The sequence below is a fragment of the Cavia porcellus genome, unplaced genomic scaffold (genome assembly GCF_034190915.1).
Source record: "Cavia porcellus strain 051 isolate PalLab524CR breed Dunkin Hartley unplaced genomic scaffold, mCavPor4.1 scaffold_29, whole genome shotgun sequence".
Taxonomy (NCBI): domain Eukaryota; kingdom Metazoa; phylum Chordata; class Mammalia; order Rodentia; family Caviidae; genus Cavia; species Cavia porcellus.
Window position 1 is genome coordinate 30,339,885 of NW_026947512.1, and position 24,128 is coordinate 30,364,012.

The following is a 24,128-nucleotide window of genomic DNA, read 5'->3' on the forward strand; positions in this document are numbered from 1 at the left end:
ATGTTGCTCTATTCAATGTTCTGTTTTGATAAATTCTATAATGTTCTGTATTTCGCTTGATTTTGCTATACCTGATTGAAAGAACAACTGATGTGAAGATAACAAGATATACTACGGCACCTGTTACTGTTATCCCAGTAACTTGTGACGTTCTGTACTAATTTCACTGCACTGTCTCAATTGGCTATGTTCTGTCTTGTTCTATTGTATTTCACTACCTTCAAAATAATAATAAAAAATAAATGTTATGTTGAGATACTGATCATGTGTGTTTGGCTGGGATTCTATTTCAGATTCCACATTCACACATGTGAACAACTGTGAAAATGTCAGCAGTTAACAGAAGAGTTGTGAACATCAACTTAAATTAACTTTGTAATTAAAGTCATTGGCTTCTTATTGACAATAATTTTACTCTAGAGCTGTGAAAAATAATTTATTGATGAGCAAATTTTGTCTCTGTATTTCTTAGAATTCAAAATTACATAAATAACCAAAACTACTCTTTGGAAAGCCTGTTTATTATGCACTGGAAATCAGGTTTCCAAAATTAATTGTTCTGTCACTGACTTGCCTTCATTATTTTAATAAAAAGTGATATACGCTGCCTCAGTACTCTTAGGTTTGCAAATTTAGCCCCACACAGGCTATTTTCTCCTAAGACACATGTTAGCAATTCAGGAAAATGGCTACTGGGGAAGCTGTATCTGTTGGTTGCCGTTTTATAGTCCAACAGCTTATTTTCACACAAATTAGTAAATCAAAGAAGATGTAGCACTGTAGGACTCGTTTTGTTTTTTTAAAACTAGGAACTAGTTTATTTCATAGAGCAGGAATTATTTGGAGAGGAATTGCACAGTAGTGCCTTGTGAATACATTTGTGAACTGGCTGACTGGAAATATCAGATATAGAGAGGAAATAAGTAGCCGAGAATGGAAAAAGATTGAAAAGAGTCTACTAGAGTATGGGACATTGTGGCATCTCCCTTTTTCCTAGGAGAAAAATGCTGGAAAATGAGTCCTCAGGACTGATTTGAGTGCAAAGGTAGTGATGTAAAACTTTGTATCAAGTCTCTAAGTGATAGAAACAACTCACAGTCTAACAAGATAAAATTTACTGGCTTATGTAACGATGATATCCAAAAAGAAGGCTGGACCCCAGGCTGTAACCAAGCATGATGATAATTTAGTCTTTCAGCTCCCCTTCTCTCTAGGTAATGGCTTCATTTGGTTGATAAACTCTTCACACATGTTAGAAACCTCTAGGAAGTTCCAAGACTATCTTTTTTTCTTCCTCCACCATGCATGTATAAACCTGATCAGTGCTAAGTCAAAAACCCACCTGTGGACTAATCACTGCACCAAGGAGATGATACACTCCTCCTATAGGCCAGCCTAGGTCACTGCTGATATCTGGGTTGGGGTAGATACATCCATCAGGACCACAAATTTTTGTGGTGTGGAGTTTCTTAAGATTCATAAAGAAGCCTTCAGATTTAACACTGAGTGTAAAGCTGTGACACTAAATACTAAGGCACAGCATAGAGAGGTTTTTAAAATTATTTAGAAATATTTGTCTTAAAATTAGAATAAGTAATCCAAACTGACTAAAGCAGGTGGTATGTTTTTTCTTTGACTTCCTATCTTTTCTAAAAACTCAACAAATATAAATTGCTAAATGTAAAATGATACTTTAGATGAAGAATTAAGTAAGAACGAATTGCACAATTTCTGTGTTCTCATTAACTGCACAGAAAACTACACAGGTAAATTTATGGATTGGTTGGAGTAACTAGTGGAAATTAAAGGGTGCAACGAGAAAAAACCTTTTTCTAATCATAACTTCTTTGCATAAATTCAAGGAAAAGCATGTAAGAAGTGAGCTCTTCCATAAATGAGTTACCTTGTGTTGTCACCCATTCCTTTTCCTGATTTCAGGATTGGGGTCTGAGTGAGAACATTAACTTTTATATTTGTTCATGTCTCTTTATGTATTTTGTAGGAAATAATACTTGCTTAGAATGATAAGTAGTAGGACTCAAGCAGAACTGTCAATGGGCAACCCTGGTGTTTCAAGTCTCAAAAGGGAGTTAAAGTGGCCATACCAGAGAGTGAGATCTTGGCAGCCTGAGATCTGCAGATCAGACCAGCTACTTGAGATTGGTCCCACTTAAGTTTGACCCATTAATGTGATTTGTAGGCTTCTATTTATTCCATCACTTTTTGGAGAAATAATTGTTTAATTAAAAAACCTCCCCCCACCCCTCCAAAAAACCTCACATGCCCTCCTTTGGACAGCCTAAATCCCTAAGGAAGAAGAAAATGTTTTCTTGTTGTCCTTTATTTTCAGTCACATTCTTGATATACTTGACATGCACTCAGTGGTAGGTCCAGAGAATTTCATTTACTGTTGTCCCACATCCCCATTTTGAGTTGCGTACACTTAGATCTATTAGAAATAAGAACATGACTACTTATTAAATATTTAATTATAGTATTAATTCCTTTAACTGCTTAATGGCAAAATGAAAACTTTGAAACTTTCTGTTTATTAGGACATGGTTTTTAGAGTCCTTGTTGGGTATTCTAAATCAAGAGTGAAGAGTGGGGATTTTAAGAATTTGTTTTCAGTTATATATGGTATAGATTTTATATGTTTCTGATTTTAAAACTTATTCAGTTATTTTCAACAAATTATCTCATATTATCATGAGGAAATATATACATATATATGAATCACATGGATTTTATTTTCCTTAGGATATAAAATATTGTCTAGTGCTGTGCTTAATACTAAATCACCTGAAATATTCTTTGATTTGTTAATAAAGCATCTAGGTGACTTAAGTGAAACATAGTACTTATTTAGATTACATGGTTCAAGGCACAGAGGCAAAGTACGTCTTTTGCCTAATGAAAGTGCAGAAGTTGGATAAAAATGGATCAGCTGAAGATATATCACACTGAATAAAAAAGATTTAAAAAAAGAGATCACAGTATACATAAGTGGAGAGCTACAGTATATAAGTATTCACGTTAGACAACTTGGTTGATTGTGGTGACATACATTCCAAATAGGATATAGGAGAAGCAGATTTGGGAAATGGGAGGGGAGGAAACAGGTTGATTTTGGAGGGTTCATTGGCCAGATTAATTAAGATCCTCAGCAAATAATTGGGTGTAGGAATTTGAAATAAAAGAGGAAACTTTAGACTGCCGATCCATTCATTTTAGTTATTAATACATAGGAGATATGTTGGTAGAGATCAGAAGAGATAAATTTTACAAAACTTACAGAATAAGATTAAAAGAAATGCAGTGCAAAATCTTGAAAAATATTAAGGGTTAAAGGGATAAACAAAAAAGAGCAACTCATGAGGAATGTCAGGAAGGAACAAATAGCCTGGAAGGGAAATTTGGGTATCATGGTCTATGGAAGAAAAAAGATCCTTGATGTCAAATGCTTACAGAAGACTTATGTGAAACACTTGAAAGTATCAATTAGATTTAATAACAAAGGTGTCACTTGGCGAGGATCATTTCTGTGAGACAGTGGTGAAGTTTAGATCAAAGTAGTTCAGAAATCACCAGGAAAGAAAAGTTAGACAACTCCTTCACAATTCTTGGCCATAAAGAGTAAGACTCATAAAAGGCTGTAGTGGGATGTAAGTATTATTTTTATTCTTTTGCTGATAAAGACAAGGCAGATGATGCATATGTGAAAAGCAAATTAGAGGGAGCAGGCAGAGATGCAGGAGAGGTGGATGTTTTGATAAGAGTAAAGTCCTACAGAGATAGGGTGGGCTTCCAAGCACCAGTGGGGATAGTTGGGAGACCTCTATTAAAGGCAGCACTTATCACTTTCTACCTTGCAGTAACATGATTACAGGAGAATAAATTCATACAAATTTATAGAAGAAAATAAGAGAAGTACCAGTGTAAGACAAGAGTACTCAACAAAATTTTACAAGATGGAAAGTTAATGAAAGATAATTTTCTTTTTCTTTTTTATTTTATTAAAACACTGAGTTTATTTCACATGTATATTTTTGTTTCCCCATTATCTCCATGTCTGACCACCACTACTATTGTGTCTTATTATAATATTCCATACATGCTTAAAACCAAGTAAAAGATAGAGTTCCATCTTTAAAAACTAAACAGGCCTTTTGAACAACACATTCTTGGCAATGGAACCTGAACAACATTTATCATACGTGCTAGGGAAAGTTTTCACTTTGCATTATAAAAAGGACAGCCAGGCAGCAACTGTTACAGAAATGAAATGAGATGGAAAATTTTAACCAACTGTTTAAACTGTTTTCTTAAAGAGATTTCCTCCACTGCCAGAGATCTTGAATAGCCTCCTGGTCAGTCATTCGGAAGCAATTCTTCACATAATTGGTGATGGCTTCCACTTTGGGAGGAAAACCAACTTTTTCTATACTTGCTTGCTTTAATGTCTTCTACAGAACTAAGTCTTATAGGTGTTTTAGGAGTCTTCCTGTTTTTTTAAAGGATTCCTGGCCTTTTGATCTTGATATTCGTGGTTTTGAGTCTTTTTCATTCTGGTTTGATTTTTGTGCATTTTTGGCTGGAGTATCTTGTATTGATTTCTTCATTGGACCTTTCTCTTCCATTTCTTCATCATCAAAATTATTATAATCATCATCATCACCATCCTCATAATCGTTTTCGTTGGCAGCTAGTTTGTACTTTTTTCTGTGGAATCTTGCTACCACTTCCAGGAGCAGAACGCTTTCCAGACATACTAGAATTTTACGTCTTTTTCCTCATCTTCTGACTCTGCATCTTCCTCGACAGTTACTAAGTGCTGTCCACTAACATGCACAGGCTCTGAACTACACTTCTACCTTAAGACAGCAGGTGGTGTGATTTTAAAACTCCCAAGGGAAACCATTGGCTGTGCAGACATTTTCCAAGTTGCCAGTGTTACTTTAATTGGACTGCCTTTGTATTTCATGCCTCTGCTTCAACGATGTGCATCTGTTGCACCAGCCCCTAAACTGACTGTTCTTAATGACAACTGGTGCTCATTTTCTCATTATCCACTTTGTTGGCCTTTAGTTCACAACAGAAAAGCTAGTTCTGGGGCCTCACCAGGCTCATGCCCATATTCACTGAATCTACTATGCACTAAGGTGGGAGAGAACATGGACAGAAGTGAAAGAGTACTGCTCCAGAAAGCAGACACATGGGATGGACTCACGCCAGGGACAAAAGATGATTTGCTTGGTAGAACCCAGAGGTAGTCAAGACTCAGATATGCTAGATTCAACAGACAAAGGTTTGCAACAAAAGGATGAAAGTCTGTACATGGAATAGTAGATATTTTCAGTGTACATAAGACTGGTAGAATTGCCTCTGATTTCTATTTAGAAGATCAAAAGTTTCTTTAAATAAGTTGGACAACATCCTCCCTCCACAAGTGACCTCCAAATAATGCCAGTTAGGGAATTCAGTACGATGAAAGCAAATCAAATTAGTTGAATTACTTCATCCATGTTAATAGAGCCTAAACTATAACCAAAGAATAAAAAATCACGACTCATTTATGGTAACACAATAACACTAGTGGAAAACAGAAAAGCAAGCAAACTTCCCTGGAGAAACAGATACAGTTCAGGGAGCCAAAGAAAAGCACAAATGAGTTCTAATTGGTATCCTCACAGAGATTAATATTACCATGAGAAAGGAATTCAGTGTATGAAAGAACTCTTGGAAATGGAAAATGTTCATTTAAGACTTCAAAAATTCTATAAAAGAATGGAAAATATTATTGATGAATCTCCCAAAAAGTAGAACAAAATAAGCAAGTGTGGGCCAGATATTTTGTATTTCTAAATAAAAATTTTAAATAAATATTATATAAAACCATGATGCCCAAACTGCGACCCAAAATGCACTTATCACCAAGTGCCAACACTGCAACTAAACCTAAATATTGAGGTTTTAGTTTAGAATAAATAATTCATTACATTAACATCTTTTGTCTTAAAAGCATCACACATGCTAAGGTTCGCCATTACTGATATAAAGACTTAAAAGAGAACAGAACATCCAAAGTTAATTCCACCATATGAAACCAAAAAAAATTGTTTTTTGATATACAAAAGAGAAGAAAGAGCCGACTAGAGATATCCAGGACTGTTAGGCAGTATGAACTATGGAAAAGGTAGAGGCAAATGCAGTAATGCAGAAGCTTGTGGTCACGTGGCTGTTTGCATAACCTCTGAGATGCTCACTGGCAAAATAAGAGTAACAAACTCATTTAGAAGACTAAATTAGTTCAAGCAAGCAGCACTTGTCTCAGAGTAAATGTTCTTTAAATGTTAGCAATTAAGATGAGTTGAATCTTTTTTTTCTCTCTTTGGCTATCAAGTTCTTGCAATTTAAAAAAATTAAAACACACACAGAATTCTGTTTTAAAAAAAAACTCCCACTTATAGATAAGCCCTCACTTAGCTTTCAGACAGGTGCTTCTGCTTAAGTTAAAAATCCTCTTAGCTGCTCACTGAACTTTGTTCTCTGAGATGTTTTGCCTTTCTTTTCCTAAGGCACTGAGGAACAGTGGTGAACAACAAGGACATAAACCTTCGTATATACATCCAAAGTTAATTCCACCATATGAACAGATGTAAAATTTCAACTGTTCAAGAACTACAAAAGAGGGCCTGGGGAGATAGCCCAGTGGCACAGCGCCTGTTTGGCAAGTGTGAGGTCCTAAGTTCGATTCCTAGTTAAAAAGAAAAAGAATACAAAAGAATCAGGTGATAGTAGGATTATCTGCTCTGCAGGTTTAAAATAGTAGTAATTTAGACTTAGTTTGAAACAATCAGTAGTCCCTGTAGTCTTCTGCAGAGAAAGCGTGGCCTGGTCTGTCAGGAATTCTTTCTTGAGCGTGCAGGAGAGATGGTAGGTGTGTGTCCAAGGGCATGCCCCTGTGCTAGAACTGCCCTCAGTGGGAAGGAGGACAGAGACTTCTCTGGAAGAGATATTTACTGTCTTTTGCTTTTTTCCTCAGGATATTCTACCTTCTCTGGTCTTTGTATGACCTTGTATGGTTTATGATTTTAACAGTACTTTCTGGTTTTGTACATTCTGTATAAGTTTGCCATAAGCCTGAACAGAACAAATAACTTTTATTTATTCCCCAAGGTTTGTGTTTTTTTTGTGCCGGGGATCGAACTGACGACCTCGTGTTTGCCAAGCAGGCACTTATGCCACTGAGCTGAACCCCTGGCCCAGGCTTGTGTTTTTAAGTATTAAAAACATTAGTTAGTTGGATGGAAAGATGTAAGAACCAGGGCACATGTCTGCAAGTAGCAGAGAGGTCTTCACAAATCAACTTTATAAAAAAGAATATTTGTTTGCCTATACAATACACCTAGAAAGTCTGGAATGCACCTAATTTCAAGTATGATTGGGTCAAGAACTTAAATGATACCAGAGGTTTCTCAACTCTGCTTCTTTATGTTTATGTTAGTCTTTTTCTTGTAATATTGAAAGGCTTCTTCAGTGTGACTTCGGAAGATGGCCTCTAAGCAGACCTAAATTTGAACATGGTACTCCCGGCTCAAAATTCCAAGGCAAAGCAGAGCGCTCCTGATTTAAACTAAGCTGGTAGCCGCTAGAGGATTCTGATTGGACCATCTGGAGCCTGCACTCAGCTCTGAATGAATCACTGTTGCCCAAGGTGTGGGCCCCTCTGATTGGCCTGACATTGTCTCTTGTTCACACCTGCAACAGAGCACTATAACAATGGTGGCAGACTCTTCTCAGAGAAGAAGGGACTTGTTGTTACCTTAAGTTTAGCAGACAAAACTATAGTCATCACATTTCACACAGTATGAAAGTGACTTAAAACTGTATTCGGTGATACTTCTTCGGAGCCCTGGGGGAATATTCACTGTATAAACTTTTGATTGAGCTACTTACCCATTTATTCATTCTTACTAGCAACAGACTTTTGTCACAAGTTGCTAGTACAGGTACACAAGTTAATGAAGAGGAAAGACAATCACACACACATATGCACACATCCTTTGAAACTGTTTTAAATGCCATAAGGTTATAGAAGAAGTTTAGACACCTGAGTTATATTGCCTCACAAGAAGTTATATTTAGATGGAGTCTTGAATGATGACTAAGAATTAATCAGGTAAAAGTACGTATGGGGTAAACTTCCAGGGCAAAGAAAGCATGTATAAAGGAGCTGAGTTGGAAAGAAAGTACTGATGACATCTGCTGCATCAGACTGATGAGAATGAGGGCACAAAATACAAAGCCAAAGATGAATTAAGAAATCATGCAGGAGGTCATGCAGGCTAGTATAAGTTTAGATTTTATCACATGAAAGGTGGGAAATTTCTGAAGCATTTAAACAAAGGCAGCAACACAATTTGATCTATGTTAACAAAAGTCATTCTGGATTATTTATTTGTTTATTTAAGCTATAGACTGTGGAACTATAGAGTGAAACAGCCTTGGCTTGAAGTCCAATTCTGCCCCTTATTACCTGTGTGTGACCTAGGATAAGTTAGCTAACATCCCTATGCCTCAATGGCTTCACCTGTAAAATGGGCTTGTCTAAAGTTAACTACCTTGTGAAAATGAGAGTCAATTTATATAAAGACTAGAAAAGTGTTCTGTGTATGGTATCGCCTATTTGCTGTTATTATTATTGTTGTTGTTGTTTGTTTATTGAGTGCTACTGTGAGCTGGTGATTGAGGAAGTATGAAACTGTCTTTATAAAGCTGGGAGTCTTCATTCACAAAAGAAATTATAAATTTGTCAGACAATAGTGGATATCATTTTGAGTTAGGATGATCATGATTTTATAAAGCTAAGAACCTGCCATGTTTTACAATTTTCCAGGCTATTGTTTATAGATTTCAGAATTAGAAATAGAGTGCAGACCTAGATTTAATTTCTGGCTTTGTCTCTAGCTAGCAAAATATCCCTGTTTAATAAGCCTCAGTATCTGAATAAACATTAAAAACACCAACCTCACATAGTCATTATAAAGGATAAATGAGTTTATATATGCCTATACTTATATATGCAAATATGTAAACTAACATCATATATGTAACACTGCAAGAAATTGATAGATGGTAGTTACTAATCCTAAATTAAGAGGCAGTCATAGTGGCTTTTTATCAATGCAAACCTATCTGCTTAATTTATATACCAATATGATACATGGTGTGAATTATAGAGAAATTGGATGGATTGTCAGATGCTTAAAAAATATCCTAAATAGGAAAAATACTATTACTAAGGTTATCTTAATGTTTAAAAAAAAAAAGAAAACAATAGGAACAAAGCTGGACTTACATATTTTACTGATAATACTTATATTTGATAGTGAAACATGTCTATAAGTTATTTGTATGTTAAATTTAATTAAGGGGAGAAATAAATAATAGTAGACATATATTTAAAATAGTCCTTAACTGAGTAAAAAAATGTTTTAAATTATTCTGTTTTATTTATGCAGCTTTAAATTATTCTCTCATCATCTACAAGAAAACAAATAATCTAGATTTTACAAGACACGAATGTTTGCTCTTTAAAAGAGATTTAGGGGCTCTTTTGAGATGTAGGGGCTGGGGATTTAGCTCAGCGACGTAAGCACCTGCCTTGCAAGCAGGCAGTCATGAGTTCAATCCCTGATACCGATAAAAAAAAAAAAAGAGAGAGAGATTTGTGACTTGAATGTGTTTGTCATTTTCAAATTAATCTTCAAGTCTGCCCTTCTGATTTCTGTTCTTGTCTCTAACAAACAGGCTTTATTCATACTCTAGAGGCAGATGGATTTAATCTTTATTATGACCCAACATAAAGGGAAAGTAAAATATGGAAATGATATTTACATTTACATAGCAATAAGATAACAGTAAATCTATCTTTATGATGTTTAGCTTTGTGATATCCTGCCAAAACACAACTGATTGATAAGGATGAAAATTAAAACCATTATTGGGATGTCTTACTCTATAAACCAGGATTGAGGACTATGAAGCCAAGATCATTTTCTTTATCACACTTTAAAGGAAAGGCAAACAGGTAAACAAGGGCTTTGTGGGCCTGGAGACCCTGCAGGGATCTCAACAGAGGCTCCATAACTGACCTCAGGAAGTTTAAAGCCTGTGGCAGACGGAATTCAACGACTCAGAAAGCAAATGGACTCATGAATATGGACGGGATGAACCTGAACTCACAACAGGACAGAGAAGAAACCAACACTGGCTAAAGAGATCTTTGATCACGTGAAAGAAAAGTGAATTATAAGGTGAAACTGACAGCAAATATCCTGCAGTTCTTCTGCATTCCATAAGACAACATGGTCTTCATTCCTTGCTTGCTAGAATTATCAACATAATCTACTGAGGAAAGTATTTCAGCATTTAAAAAAGGGAGAATATTTGTTTTGTAAAATTTTCCTTACAGTCAGCTGGAAGATACATAGCTCGTAAAGGAAGTGAATTTATACATATCCCCAAATGGTTCTCCTAAAAAATATGAAAATGTAAACTAAATACTTGGTCTGAAAAATTCAAAAGAAGGCTGTACTATGTCCTTTTAAAAATAAAATAAAATAAATAAAAAGATTTATTATAACCTTGCAGGAAATAAATGCTGTATTTGTTATTAAATTCAATTCATTTTTCACATCCATACTTTCACCTAGACTACTGGAATTTCCTCTGACTTTTGATTTTTCTTTTTCTGTAGATTTTTTTCTTCTCCTGGCTATTTTCAGTGTGTAGTGAAAGTAGATATCTATAGTCCAATGGATCCCTGAAATTAAGATTTCTTGGATGAGAAAGCAAAAATAAATCAGGGGACAGCAAGAGTTATCAATGCTCTTTTTGTTTTTCTAATAAAATGCAAAAACATTTTAAAATACTAAAAAAAATTTAGTTTTTACAAAACTCACTACATAGTACTTACTTCTTGTATTTCCTTTTAGACTGGTGAAAACTTTGTTGCTGGCCGACTCTAGTATGAAGACTCCCTTTGCATGTAGGGGCCTGGGTCAGATCAGAAAGAACTGTCTAAAGAATTTAATGCTTCAGATTATGGAAAAAGATTTATTTCTTTATCTTCTTTGTTCCATGAATATAAAAAGTTTACATTAGAAACTTCTAAAATTATGCTTACTTTTTTTGCTAAGGGAATACAGTGGTTCTTCCTTATATTTAGGTTGATGCCTGCAATTTGTAATATTGCATATATCTATATCTGTATCTATATCTATATCTATTTCTAATCTGTCCCTCTTTCCCTGTTACAGCCTTTTTTCTGCCACTCATACTTCTCACCCTACGTGGGTCTTCATGTATGGCCTACTATGTTGTCAGACATGCTATTGCTAGCTCCTGTGTGCTTTAACACATGTTACTCCATCTGAGGGACTGAGTTTACAATGAATTTAAAGATGAGCTCCCAAGGGAACTGTCTCCTAGCAGTATCTCCAGGTAGAGACAGTGGCCTCTTCCTGTGTGCTCTGCCCTGTGCTATCTCTTATAAAATTGCGTGCAAAGTTTATACATTGCTGCAGTTAAACTGTATGAGTCAAAAGTCACCTATCTGAATTTATAATCTTTCTTTTAACATGATTAAGATTGACTTCCTCTGGCACTGGTTTGTATAAGCAAAAGAAAGTATACAGAGGTTTAGTCCTCTACTTGGTGGATATTTATATTCTGACCACCTTCTACCCTACTCCTGGTCACCCCATAGCAGCCTTTGGAAGAGATTATGAACATAGTCATGTAGTTTTGATCAGTGATTTAACACAGCACTCCTTACTCCAGTGTGTCTATGAGTCTGTATAAATAATAAAGAAAAAATTAAGGGGGCCCTTAGAGAAAAAATTGAAAATGCAAGTGTAGCCGTCTTGGTGACCAAGATTACCCAAGTTCAGTGCACTAATAAATGTCTAGCAGCTAATGGCAATCACTTTGATCACCTCTTGTAATTATAAGGCCAAAGATAACTTGTATTAATTTCATGATGTCTCAATAAATTGTGTTAAAAATATTTATACAAATTAATTTTTCTTTTCCTGAAATGTGTGTGTGTGTGTGTGTGTGTGTGTGTATGTGTATTTTTTTTTCAAACTCTATTATTTATGTTTTTATTCTCTGGCACAGTATCAGGAATAAATGTTTGTTGAATAAAGGACCAAGTATCTCCCTAGTGCTTTTATATCTATTTACCTGATTTGAGAGAATCATTTAATGAGTCCATCAGTGAGGCCTTCACAGGAAGGAAAACAAAAAGGAAGTGGTGGCAGCGGTGTGATTCATTTTGTTTTTGTACTTAGTTCCCTCTTATCATAAAGTAAAAAACAGTGGTTGAAAGAAAGATGTGGTTTCACAAAACATCGTCATCATTTCCTTATGAAAATGACACTGTAACAACATATAATTATGAAAATTGATTTGTATGCCCAGATTATATGCTCATGACGCAGGTTACAACAGTTAACTTAACAAAAACATTACCTTTAGTGAGGTATTAAGAATTCTGACATAATGTTATGAAATAAAGTAGCTAAGAAAATAATAAATCGATTTGAGAAATTCATTGAATACATGGATTTAGCATTTTATGCCTGGTTAAGAGACATGAAATTGCAAAGCACTTACCCTTATAGTCCTAAGTCTGTTCATGAGGAACGGGGCACACCTGTCTAAACACTAGCAAAGCCGAGAAGAGCTTTCTGCATCTCCAAACTTTTGTAAAGATTTTTTAACACTGAGCACCCTTCTCTCTGCACCTTTCCTCCTTATGCACCTGGCTGCCTAAAGATTTGAGTGGGATGTGAAGGTGCCAGGGCTCAAATTCCAAACCAATGTCTATCAAACAAGGCATTGCCAAAAGGAACATCCAGCTGTTTTCTTCTCAACATTTGTGGATGGGGCATTGCTCTGAGTAGGCAGAGAGGCTTTACCTTTTTCCAAAACAAGATTTGGGGCATAGCTGTGGTGCTTTGTACCGAGTTGCCTACTCAAAATCCAGTGTCCTTTTCACTGTTAGCAAAGCCTTGACTTTGTATGTACCCTTCTCCTCCTGTGACACAGGAAAAAAATCCCAATTAGCTTTGATTGTCCTCTTCTCTTTTTAGAGATTGGTTTATGCGTAAATATATCATAAAAAGAGAACTAGGATCAAACAGCATCTTTACATAGGATGCCGTAGTACCTGGCGTGATGCCAAGACTGCAGAGGCCACCCTGTGACACGAGAAGAGATTAAACTCAACTTGCTGAAGATGGCAGAATAGAGACAAATAGAAAAAGCAAGTGTCCCTGATGACCATCATCAGCTACTGAAATAACATGTCCCAGAAGAGTCTATGTCAGGATTTCTTTTATAAGAGATAGTAGGCTGTCTTGTTTGTTGAAGTGAAGGTTGTCTACTTCCTGGAGCTAGAATGTTCTGCTAGCTCTTAACATTAGGGAGCCCTAAGGATTTCTATCAGTTGTACCAAGTGAGGTTTCAGATCTAAAACACACATATTATTTTCCAATAACACTATTCCATGTGTAGAACATAAACTTTAGTGTACATGTATCTAGTGCAAATATGCTCATTCTTTAAATCCAGTCAAAATCCTACTGCCCTTTCAGCATTCCACCAGTCAAAATAACTCTCTTCAGTCTGAGTATTGCTCTTGGTTTAGATCAGACTTTTTGCTTTTTTCCTTCTTTGCTTTCTTCTATATGCATATATGATTAGTTCCCTCAAGTATAAAACTTTTTAAAGATAGAAATGAAATAAACTATGTCACATGATCAAAAAAAGTATACACTTTTTATTATTATCTCTGCTACACCCCTGGTATACTGCCTCTTAGCAGGCATTCCATATAATTTGCCTAATTGGTTATGTGTGAAATGACACTGAATGTCCTTCTGAGTCTAAGGTACAATGATGTTTAAATTGAAGTGAAACTATACTTTCTAAGAAGTATATAAAAGTTTGAGAGTTGGATAGGAAAGAAAAGCAAACTGTGTGAGTGGCAGTGAAATACAAATATTTTAAATTTTGAAAAAAAATCAATGTTTTTAAAGCTATTATCTCTATTTTTGGACATCTTTACTCATCATATTTACTTTTGATGACTTTCTGGAATAGTTCATTGCAAATGTAGAAAATCTGGCTGTTTGGGAAGAATGTGATGAAAATAGAGTCTCATAATACATGGCCAATCATTATTTTGGAGCTCCACTATTTTGGAGCTCTATTGTGGAGTTTTCTGTCCTTGTTTTAAACTTTGTACACCCCTGACATGTTGAACTTGGAGGGAGATTTGCTTTGCTTGAGGGAAACACTCCAGTAGTCTATTTTTGTATTGTTTTGACATTTAGACTTGGAAATACTGTATTTCCAAGATACTTATTTCTGGATAAGCTTGCAATACAAATATAAAAGTATATCATGTCAAAATTTAATTATCTGTTGAAATGATCTTTCATAGAGGGCTTTCCTGTTGTGGACCTCTCTTTGTGTAGATTAAAAGATGGGTACAAAAATAAATACAAGATGGAGAAAAGTATGAAATGATCAAGGACTCAAACTTAATCTTTAATTATTTACCTTACATGTGCATATCTAAATTTTATGAACATAGGAAAGACCCACATATAAAACCTCTAGAGACTCTATGTTTTGTTTTAGCTCAATGATGGATGAAATCTCTGTTTACTTTTCCACTACAACTTCAATTAGTTCTATTGGCTCAATTAGTTCTATTGAGAAAAGATAGCAAGGTACACAGTGGTTCCTTGGAAGTTTCCATGAGAGTCGCGGTGAGAAAGTAGGAGTGTGGAAAAGACAGTGGGAAGAAGAAAATGAAGACAGCTGTAGGAGAGCAAAAAGCAAAAGAGGAAAAGCTTCATGACTTTTTATCTTTCTTCCCTTCTTTTTCTTGTTATGCTGGAGATTGAGGCCAGAGTTTCACACATGCGTGGGCAAGTATTCTATCACTGAGCTGCACCCCAGCCCCAGCTTCATGCATTTCTTGAAATAGTGGAGAAAATAAGACTTTATTCCCTTTAGTACTAGAGCTTCTAAAGAAGAAATCTTTCTGTGTGCTTGTTTAGGAGCATGTACGGCATGGGAGCCTGACAGACTCACTTGCAGTTAAGGTCAGTGTACATGCAAACTATAGAAGTGGAAGGCATCAATAAATGCTGGTTGTGTTAAATCAAGTTATGTTCTTGATGGATGACCGTGTTTCTCACAGTTAAATGTAGCCATGAAATCATATTCTGTCTTCAGTTTCTGTTAAACAGAGTGTTGCATTATCTGTGCTTCCTTTATCTAGGTTATTCCCCATATCTTGAAACATCCCAGTTTATCCACCTATCTCACATTCTTTTCTCCAAACTCAAGAGCATGGAAACACTCCTAAAAAACTCCTTTTTTTCTGAAGCCTTTCCAGATCCCACTCCTACCTCTTGCCAGTTGGAATTTATCATCTTGCTTTTGAGTTTTCTGCTGTGTATAAAAAAATTATATAGAATCTATGTTACTTTAACGTATTTAGTTTATGTATTTAGTTTCCATTATTGTGTTTCTGCCCTTTTTAGGGCAGGGATTGTTTCCTAATCATTTTATATTTATGACATTCAGTGGGAGTTTTCTCATTGTAGGGATTCAATGTATGTTAGTTCTGTGTCTAAGCTGTCAAGTGAAGAGTGGTGGAGGTGGTTGTGGTGGTTGGGGGATGACATTCAATGATTAAACTGATTGGCAGTTGAGGGCTTTCAAAGTGTTTGTAAGTAGATATGTGCACTGGTGGTTACTACCCTGCAACTACTTCACCGAAAGCTGTCATTCTTATGAGGGTGTGGAGCACTCAGTGACGAGCACTGTGTAAGAATCCTGCTATTAGTACACTACCTGGGCTTCCCTGCTCTGTGTAAGAATCCTGCTATTAGTACACTATCTGGGCTTCTGTGCTCTGTGTAAGAATCCTGCTATGAGTACACTACCTGGGCTTGTTTTTTCTTCCCCCAACTAAATCTCATGTAATCTCACAGAAGAAATGAACAATCTCTAATTCTTTGAAAATGCTGAAAATTTGCAATTGAAATTATTCAGTAACATTCACCCAGTACTTACTGAGTGTTTACAATGTTCTAGGCATAAAACTAACATGGGTAAGGGATAAGGATCTGTAACTTGCAAAATCTATGTAAGCTACTCTTATCTTTGAAATTTCCAAGAAAAATTCCAGAAAGGAATTTATTACTGCTCTATATTTTCTTTTTCCCTTTGTACTTATTGGCAATTAGTGAAGAGTTTAGGAAGTCTCTTCTCCTCAAGAAGGTATTTGAGTTTATAAGAATGAGTATGGGATTTGCAGGCAGGCAGATCAGTCTTGGACTTTCATTTAAAGTTGCATAGAAAAGTCATTCATTGACTTTAAACATCAGTTTCATTATCAATAAAAATGATTTAGATAATTGAGATAATGGATATGTGAATGAACCTAGGAAATAGTGCTTAGAGATGGTAGGTACTCTCATATTCCTTTTCTTTCATATATTGAAAGTCCTGTACTCTTCAGCAAAATTCATGGCATCTTTATGAGTGTAAATAATTTGTATATGTAGAACAGACTCTACATTATTCACTTTTCTGGAGTGATAGGGATTTATTTATTTATTTGGCACTGGGGATCGAACTCAGAACCTTATGCATTCTAGGCAGGTGCTTATGCCACTGACTAAATTCCCAGCCCTGTGATAGGGATTTAACACACTGTAAACTGATAAGACAACACCAAAATGCCATTATTGCTACAAAGGGTATTTTTCCTTTGGAATTGTAGGATTATTCCAGGCCCTCTTTTAATCTTCTCATTCAGCTTGTTAAGACTGAGTAAGTGGCAGTACCTCTGAATTTAAAGAATGAGAAATCATAGAACTTGTAGAATAAAAAGGCTCAAGTTTAAAATCTGTCTTTGCCACTTACTAGCCAATTGTGGTAGATGGAATGGCACTTTTTACTCTATCCTATAATGTCTGTATCTTAATCCCTGTAATGTGTGAATATGTTGTCTTACATGGCAAAAAGGGATTTTGCATTACATGTATGATTAAGTTAAGGACCTCAAGATGGAGAGAATATTCTGAATTACACATGTGAGTTCAAAGTTATCACAAAGATCATTGTATGAGAGACACTGGAGGAGCCAGACTAGGGGTAAGAGATGGAGTAAGAGTAGGGGTAAGAGAGGGGTAAGAGATGGAACCAGAGTACAGAATGATGTATGTTGACGATGGAAGAAGGTGCTGAGAGCCAGGAAATGCAGGCAGTACTAGAAGCTGAAAGGTTACCAAGGGATTTTTCTTTGAATCCTCAAGAAGGAACATAACTTTGCTGAATTCAAATGTTGTTTTAGGTTACTAAACTTGTGATAATTAGTTATAGCTGCAACATACATCTTACATTTAGTTTCTCATCTCTAAAATAATACTAAATACAAAATCTGTGTGTTTGGAAAGTATAAAATTCTGTGAAGAAATAATACAGATTAAGGAATAGAGAACGAGCAAATGTGCATGGAGGATCTGTTATAGATGCGGTATCAAAGATTCTGCAATGGCAGTATTTGCGCAGATGCTTGCATAAGAACAAAGTAGACTAGAGTTGCCAAAAGCATGTTTCTCAGGATGGGAAGAAACTGTCTGTTGGTGGGCAGGAGTTTACCCAGAAATTCCAGTGCAGCTAGAGTGAAACAGACAAGGAAGCTAGAGAGTGAGATGATCTCCAGAAATGTTGAAGACCGTATATATTGATGGATACTTTAGCTGAATTGTGGTCAACCAGTAATGTAAACAATACAAAGATGCAAAAATATATCAGAACATCAAGTTGTACATGTTAGATGTATACAATTTCTAATCATCTCACAATAAAGCTGGGGAAAAGACATTTTGGCAATTTGGATCAGAGCTCAGAGGAAAAGTCAGAGCTCAGAGGAGAGGTCAGAGCTGAAGGCAGCTTTTGGTATTGGTATGAAGCTGATGTTCCAACCACAGGACTGGAGAAAGCCCACCCTGGCAGAGGACGCAAGCAGTTAGTCTGGGCCCTTGAACAGCTGGATCCACGCACAGAAAGAGGAACTGAGAGGCAATGGCAGAAAGGTTGGAGGAAACCTCCTGAAGCTAAATGAGGATTGTGCTTCAAAACTTGGGCTGGAATCAGCTATGTCAAAAATGTCTCAGGCTTGTTTCAGTGTGTAGAAATAACATGCAAAGGTCAGGGCTCATAGAAAATTCTTTTTAGGCTTATAGATGGGTTAATTCTGATCTTTCTTGCTTGCTCAGAAACAGTATCTTAGAGCAGATCATTCTTGCAGGCACCAGACTACTTTTTTCTTATACCTTCCCTGTTTTGTACTGTTATGGCTTACATCTAAATGCCCCCCCCCCCCAAAGCCTCAGGTATTCATAGGCATTGAGTGCTTTGTGTATTTGGGTGATTGGATCATGGGTATTTGATCCTGGACAGTACACTGGTTGGTTTAGCATAGTTCTGTGTGTGCATAGTGGACTTATTGAAGAGGGAAGACCCTGGTTGTGGGCGACACTAGGCATTACGCTGGATGGGACAAAAAGGGAAAGAAAGAAGGCTTGAGGCTTTCTGCCTGCCATTCCATGAACTGGCTTTCCTCTGCCATGGCCCTCTGTCATACTGCCCTGCCAGAAACCAGCTGACTATGGACTGAAACCTATAGAAACTGTGAACTAAAAGAAACACGGCCTTCTTTAATTTGTGAGTTTCAGATATTTCGTCTCAGCAACAAGAAAGTAACTTGAGACATGTACTTAAGGTTCTTCCCTTGTAATCATGTATTCTGCAGATAGCAAAGACCAGCCAAAAGCAGAAAAGCACTAAATGGGCTCTTTCCTGGGATGAGTAATAGTTTTGGAAACACAATAGCCAGAATTTAACAAATTATGCTTTGATACAGCTAGTTAAATACTGTTTACTAAAGTGTCCGCCAACTCTGCCATTTCTATTATAAGGAAATGACAATAAATCCTAAATTATAGGACACAAACATCTGAATAATGGTAAAGTCAGAAACTTCATTATGTGTTTTTTAACTGAAGGTTTGAGCAACCTAACCTTTTTGGTGTTATAATAGACTTTATTTGGATTTTTTTGATCATCTTATCACTCTCCATCTTTTCTCAGTGTCATAAAAGAATAGTTTTACTATTTTAATTAAATATAATTTTCCTGTGAAAATTCTTATATTTCTTAAAATTATTGGGGGTAGTTTCAGTGTTACAAAACTACACAAAGGAATAGCTGGGATAGAAGAAAATACACAATGGAGCTAATAATTCATTTTAACTTGTGAGCATTTCTTAGGATTCAGTGTCATTTGAAACCACTTTGAAGTCTCGTCCTCTCATTAAGGTTTCCTAAACATAATTTCTGTCCTGGTCTGGCCTGGGGGGAGACTAAGTCTGCCTTGCCCTCTCCTCTCTGCTTACAGTGTTGACGGCAGGCTCCTGATTCTTTCTAGCTGTACCTAACGCCTCTTTCCATGGTGTCTGCATTTCAGCAGTTATTTGAAAATGCTCTATTTTCTGCTTCTGGACTTGTGCAAAAGATGCTTCTTCTGTAGATTTTGCAAACTGACCCTCTAAATTGGACATCATCTCTAATAGTTGGGCTTCCTGTGGCTTTCAAGTCTGGGTTTAGAGCTCCAGAGACCTGCAAAGGTTCTGGCCAATGCCCCATGTGTGATGTTTCTGGGAAAACTGCTCTGCTGATTCCCATCTTCTATGGTTCCACAGCACTTTGCCTCAGGAATGTGGAGACCACTGCTCAAGATCATTAAATACTCATGATATCCTACTAAGGCAGTTCTTTCTCTGTCAAAGACACCTAATTCCCTTGGAGCCCTTTCCTAGTATGGAATCTAGTACATTTCACACAAGAAACACAGTTTTAAAGACTTAACATGTTGATCTCACATTCTTTCATTGTAGCTCACCATTCTCACCCCTGCCCCGCTTCCCTCTGTAGCTTAGTTTCTGTCCCCCTTCGTTATAATCAGTCTTTGTTTGCTCTGCATTCCTTTAGCTCTTCCTTCCCCTGTATTGGTTTTCTATGCGGCACTAACATCATCACAGACCTACTGTCATAGAACGACACCTATTAGTTATTAAATGGTTTCCAAGGGTCATCTATTTAAGCACATCTTAGCTAAATCTCTTTGAGTTTTATAATACTGCAATGGCCAAGATACAGAGTTCCCCCTCTAAGCTCACACAATTGTTTGGAGAATTTGTTTATAGCTTACATTGATTTATTTCTTTTAGGTCAGCAGAAGGGCATCTCTGATCTCACAGATGACCTATACCTTCTTTGAAGGCTTGCTTGATTGGGTGAGGCCCACTCAAGATAATCTCCTGGATTCGGGACCAGAAAAATCTCTTGCCACATAACATAACATCATCGTGGGAGGGATATCCCATCATAGCCACAGGACCTGCCCACATTCAAGGAGCGGGCATGTATATCATGGGTCAGGGAGTCCTGAGGTCATGCGCATCCCTCTAGACCCAGTTATAGTTAGCATTTACATATATATGTATATATTTAAAAGTTTGAAAACCACACACACAAACATACTGACTAATCTATTTTAATTTCTCAACCACAAACCTAATCACTAACTCAATTAGGCCTTCAGTGTTCCAGCAGCACAACCTATTTGTTCTCCTTCTCTAGTTAAGGTTACCCTCTCACTCACCGATTTTTCATTACTGTGTTTATGAGAATTTAGAAGCAAGTGACAGATGGCATCATATGTCATCACTACTCCTTCTACGTGGTCCCTGTATATGTCTGTGCCTGTACACTCTGCTCTCTGTCTGTCTGTCACCCTGGATAAGCTGTCTACACGCTTTGACATCTGTTGTCCTGAATCCAGTTGCCTCATCGGCTAGAGGATACAGCTCCTATGATTGTCTCTTTTTCATCCCCCATCATTTAGTTTTCCTGCCGTAATGATCACTCATAATTTCATAGAAGCACGCTATAATTTCTCCTATTGTATAAAATTCCCTCTCATGACTTTACCTGTAGCTCCATGATACTTTTCTCCTTTGCAGCAAAATTCCTTGGAATTTATGTATGTAAGTATCTCAAACAACTGAGCCCCATCTCCTCTCTCCAGACATTTTCTTCACATAGTTTCTAGGGTGCCACACTCTTGCTTTTGCTGTATTGTTGTATAGCATGTTACCTAACAGTTAAATGCATACAAGGAATGTGTATGTGTGGAGGGCACTTTGCGAGGTAGTCACTGGAGGAAAATCCTTTAACAAAATTATTAAACATCAAGTGAGTCATGGAACGTTTCTTCTAATTTGGTCCTATAAAAATCTTGCTTCCCTGTTCTAGCCTGAATCTGTTCCTACAAATTACTCTTGTATTTCTTTTTTTGACTTAGAGTTTGTAGGAAGAAAAAAAGGTACTTCCTTCCTTATTAAAACTCCCTTTGCTTGTCATAAATCGTCAAGATTTCTTATGTTTATTCATTCATTTGGTATTTAGGTAGTGAAGAGTTTGGGAAGTGCTGGAGTTTGATCCCTACAATGTCAGGTTCATATCAACCGAATAGTTAAAGCATATGAAATTTTATGTTATATTAATACATGCAAGGAGCTGATGAAGAGGATAGTGGTAGCTCCCTACAGACAGATCTGATAATACAATGTATAGAGTACATTGTGTTCTTGGGTGAATCATTTTTGAGAAAGTTGGAAGAAGAAGAGAGAACACGATACTTGTTTTTAAGTATTTTAACAATGAGAATAAAGATGAGAGTTTAGACTTATAGGAAAGGTAAAGTGGTAAAATTTAGATCAAATGTTGTAAGAAAATGCAGGAATTCAGACCAAAGGATGCATGAGGTTGTAGAGAAATGATTTTCCTATGAGATAGAACAAGAAGGCTCAGGAGCAGGGCATACAGTACTTCTGGAGGCACTCCAGCACAGGATGGGCAGGTTTAATCTTAGGTTGGATGATTAGGAGAGATGACATTTCACATCTCTCCTGTTTCTATTTTTATTCTAGTGCAGAGGATCCTGACCTTTTCTAAGACTTGAATTCTTTTGAGAATCTAACAAAAAGTATCACCTTTCTCCCCAGAACCATATGATATGTATATAGTTTAGCTTTGGGATAGAATCCTTAAGTTGTCAAAGATCAAAATTTGAAAACTGTAGCCTTGGCATATTTCTTACTTAAATGTTTGAATAATTGAAGACTTCATTAGAAAACTAGAAATGCTTTTAATCCTGCTCCATGAAATAGCATTTTCCTCTAAGTTCATTTAAATATAGAACATAGATGTTAATTCATTTGTTTCAAAGATCTCATAGCAAGTGAGAAATAATAGACTAAATGTTTATTAATGTGAAAGGATTTTTAAAATTATAACTGACTGAATCCAAATGCTATTTATAGATTAAAGATCAGTTTATAATGAATTGTCTCTCATCTATTTTGTTTTTGGTTCTAAGAATCTTATGTTGTAGGCAGCATGTTTATAATCACTCTCACTGTATAAATGACCAAACTGAACTTCAGAGAACTTCATTTGTTGGCTTAAGATCAAGATTAGAGGCTGGGGATTTAGCTAGCTCAGCAGCATAAGCAACTGACTAGCAAGCACAAGGTGGCAAGTTTGGTCTCCAGTACCAAAAAAAGATCAAAATTAGAAAAGTATGTATCTGATGAAAAATCACATATAACTCCATTCAATTCCTGATTCTGACGTGACTTTAGAAGTAACTTAGTGTCTATATAACCCAGTTTTCCCCCTTGAAAATGGCCTAATAATAATGTTCAACTTCTAGGAGTATTTTTAGCCTTTAAATGAGTTTTATATCCTTCTTCTGTGTCAGCAAGGGTTCCTAAGGCATATGTCCCAAGACAATATGTGTAAAATGCTGAGCACAGAGGCTGGCTCACAGCAATTGATTACTGAAAAGATAATGAAATTAAAACTGAATTTAAGAGGTTAGACTGTCATAATCTCTTCTGAGATATATTTGTAGTAAAATAATATATTTGTTTTAATTAATGCACTACTTAGATGTTTCAATGCAGATGACGAGAACAGTAAGACCATATTTGCTTATTGATTTCTCATTTACTAACTGTATTATTTTGGAAAGTCATTTAACTACTTTTTTTAAGGATTTTAAATAAGTTTAATAAACTTTAAAGCAAACTACTGTTAATGTGATTCATTTCTATATCTATTATCTTCTAGATGATTTAAAAAAATCCTGAAAAACCAAATTAGCAGCTAACTTCTAGATAAAATAGACTAAATTCCCCAAACTAATTTTTTATATCACTGCTTCAGCTCCCATCTGAAGTTTCTATCTTATAATTAGAGAAAGTCATTTAAATTTGGCTGAATACATGCCAAAATATGCTTTCAGTTTACTGCTTTACAATATCTATTTATACTACACTTTGGTTTAGCTTCCAGACAATATTTATGAGTCTATTTTTAAAGACAATCATTAAAACAACATTAAAAGCATAGCAGCTATTGGAGTTTCAAAAATGGATTTCTGCCGGTGATTTAGCTCAGTGGAATAAGTGTCTCCCTGGCAAGGATGAGGTCATGAGTTTGATCCCTGGTACCAAAAAACAAACAAAAACAAAAAACTTCCAATAATGGATTTCTACTTTATACAACTAGTGCAATGAGGGGTTTCTGCAGTTTATACACTGACCAAAAACATAAATGTAAGTTTATATTTTAATAATTTCACTTTCACTGAAAGTTTAATTAAAGGTGAGCTTATAGCCCAGCAGGCTAACACTTTTATGGAGGCACACAGATCAAATATTCTGTTTGCATGCTTCTGGAAGACTGCGATATTACATTAAACTCAAAGTTAAGTTCTATCCGTCCAAGCTCCCATGAGGTCAGCTAAGCACTCCACATGGGCTCCCCACCAGCATTACACTGAGTCCTCATCACAGTGCCAATCAGCCACCACTGTACATCAACTATCCCCCAAA

The 24,128-nt window shown here is 36.2% G+C and overlaps 1 pseudogene; it reads right to left on the reverse strand.

Moving 5' to 3' along the window:
• Positions 1–4,228: 4,228 nt before the first annotated feature.
• LOC100735850 (nucleophosmin-like) lies at positions 4,229–21,016 on the reverse strand (annotated as a pseudogene).
• Positions 21,017–24,128: the final 3,112 nt, after the last annotated feature.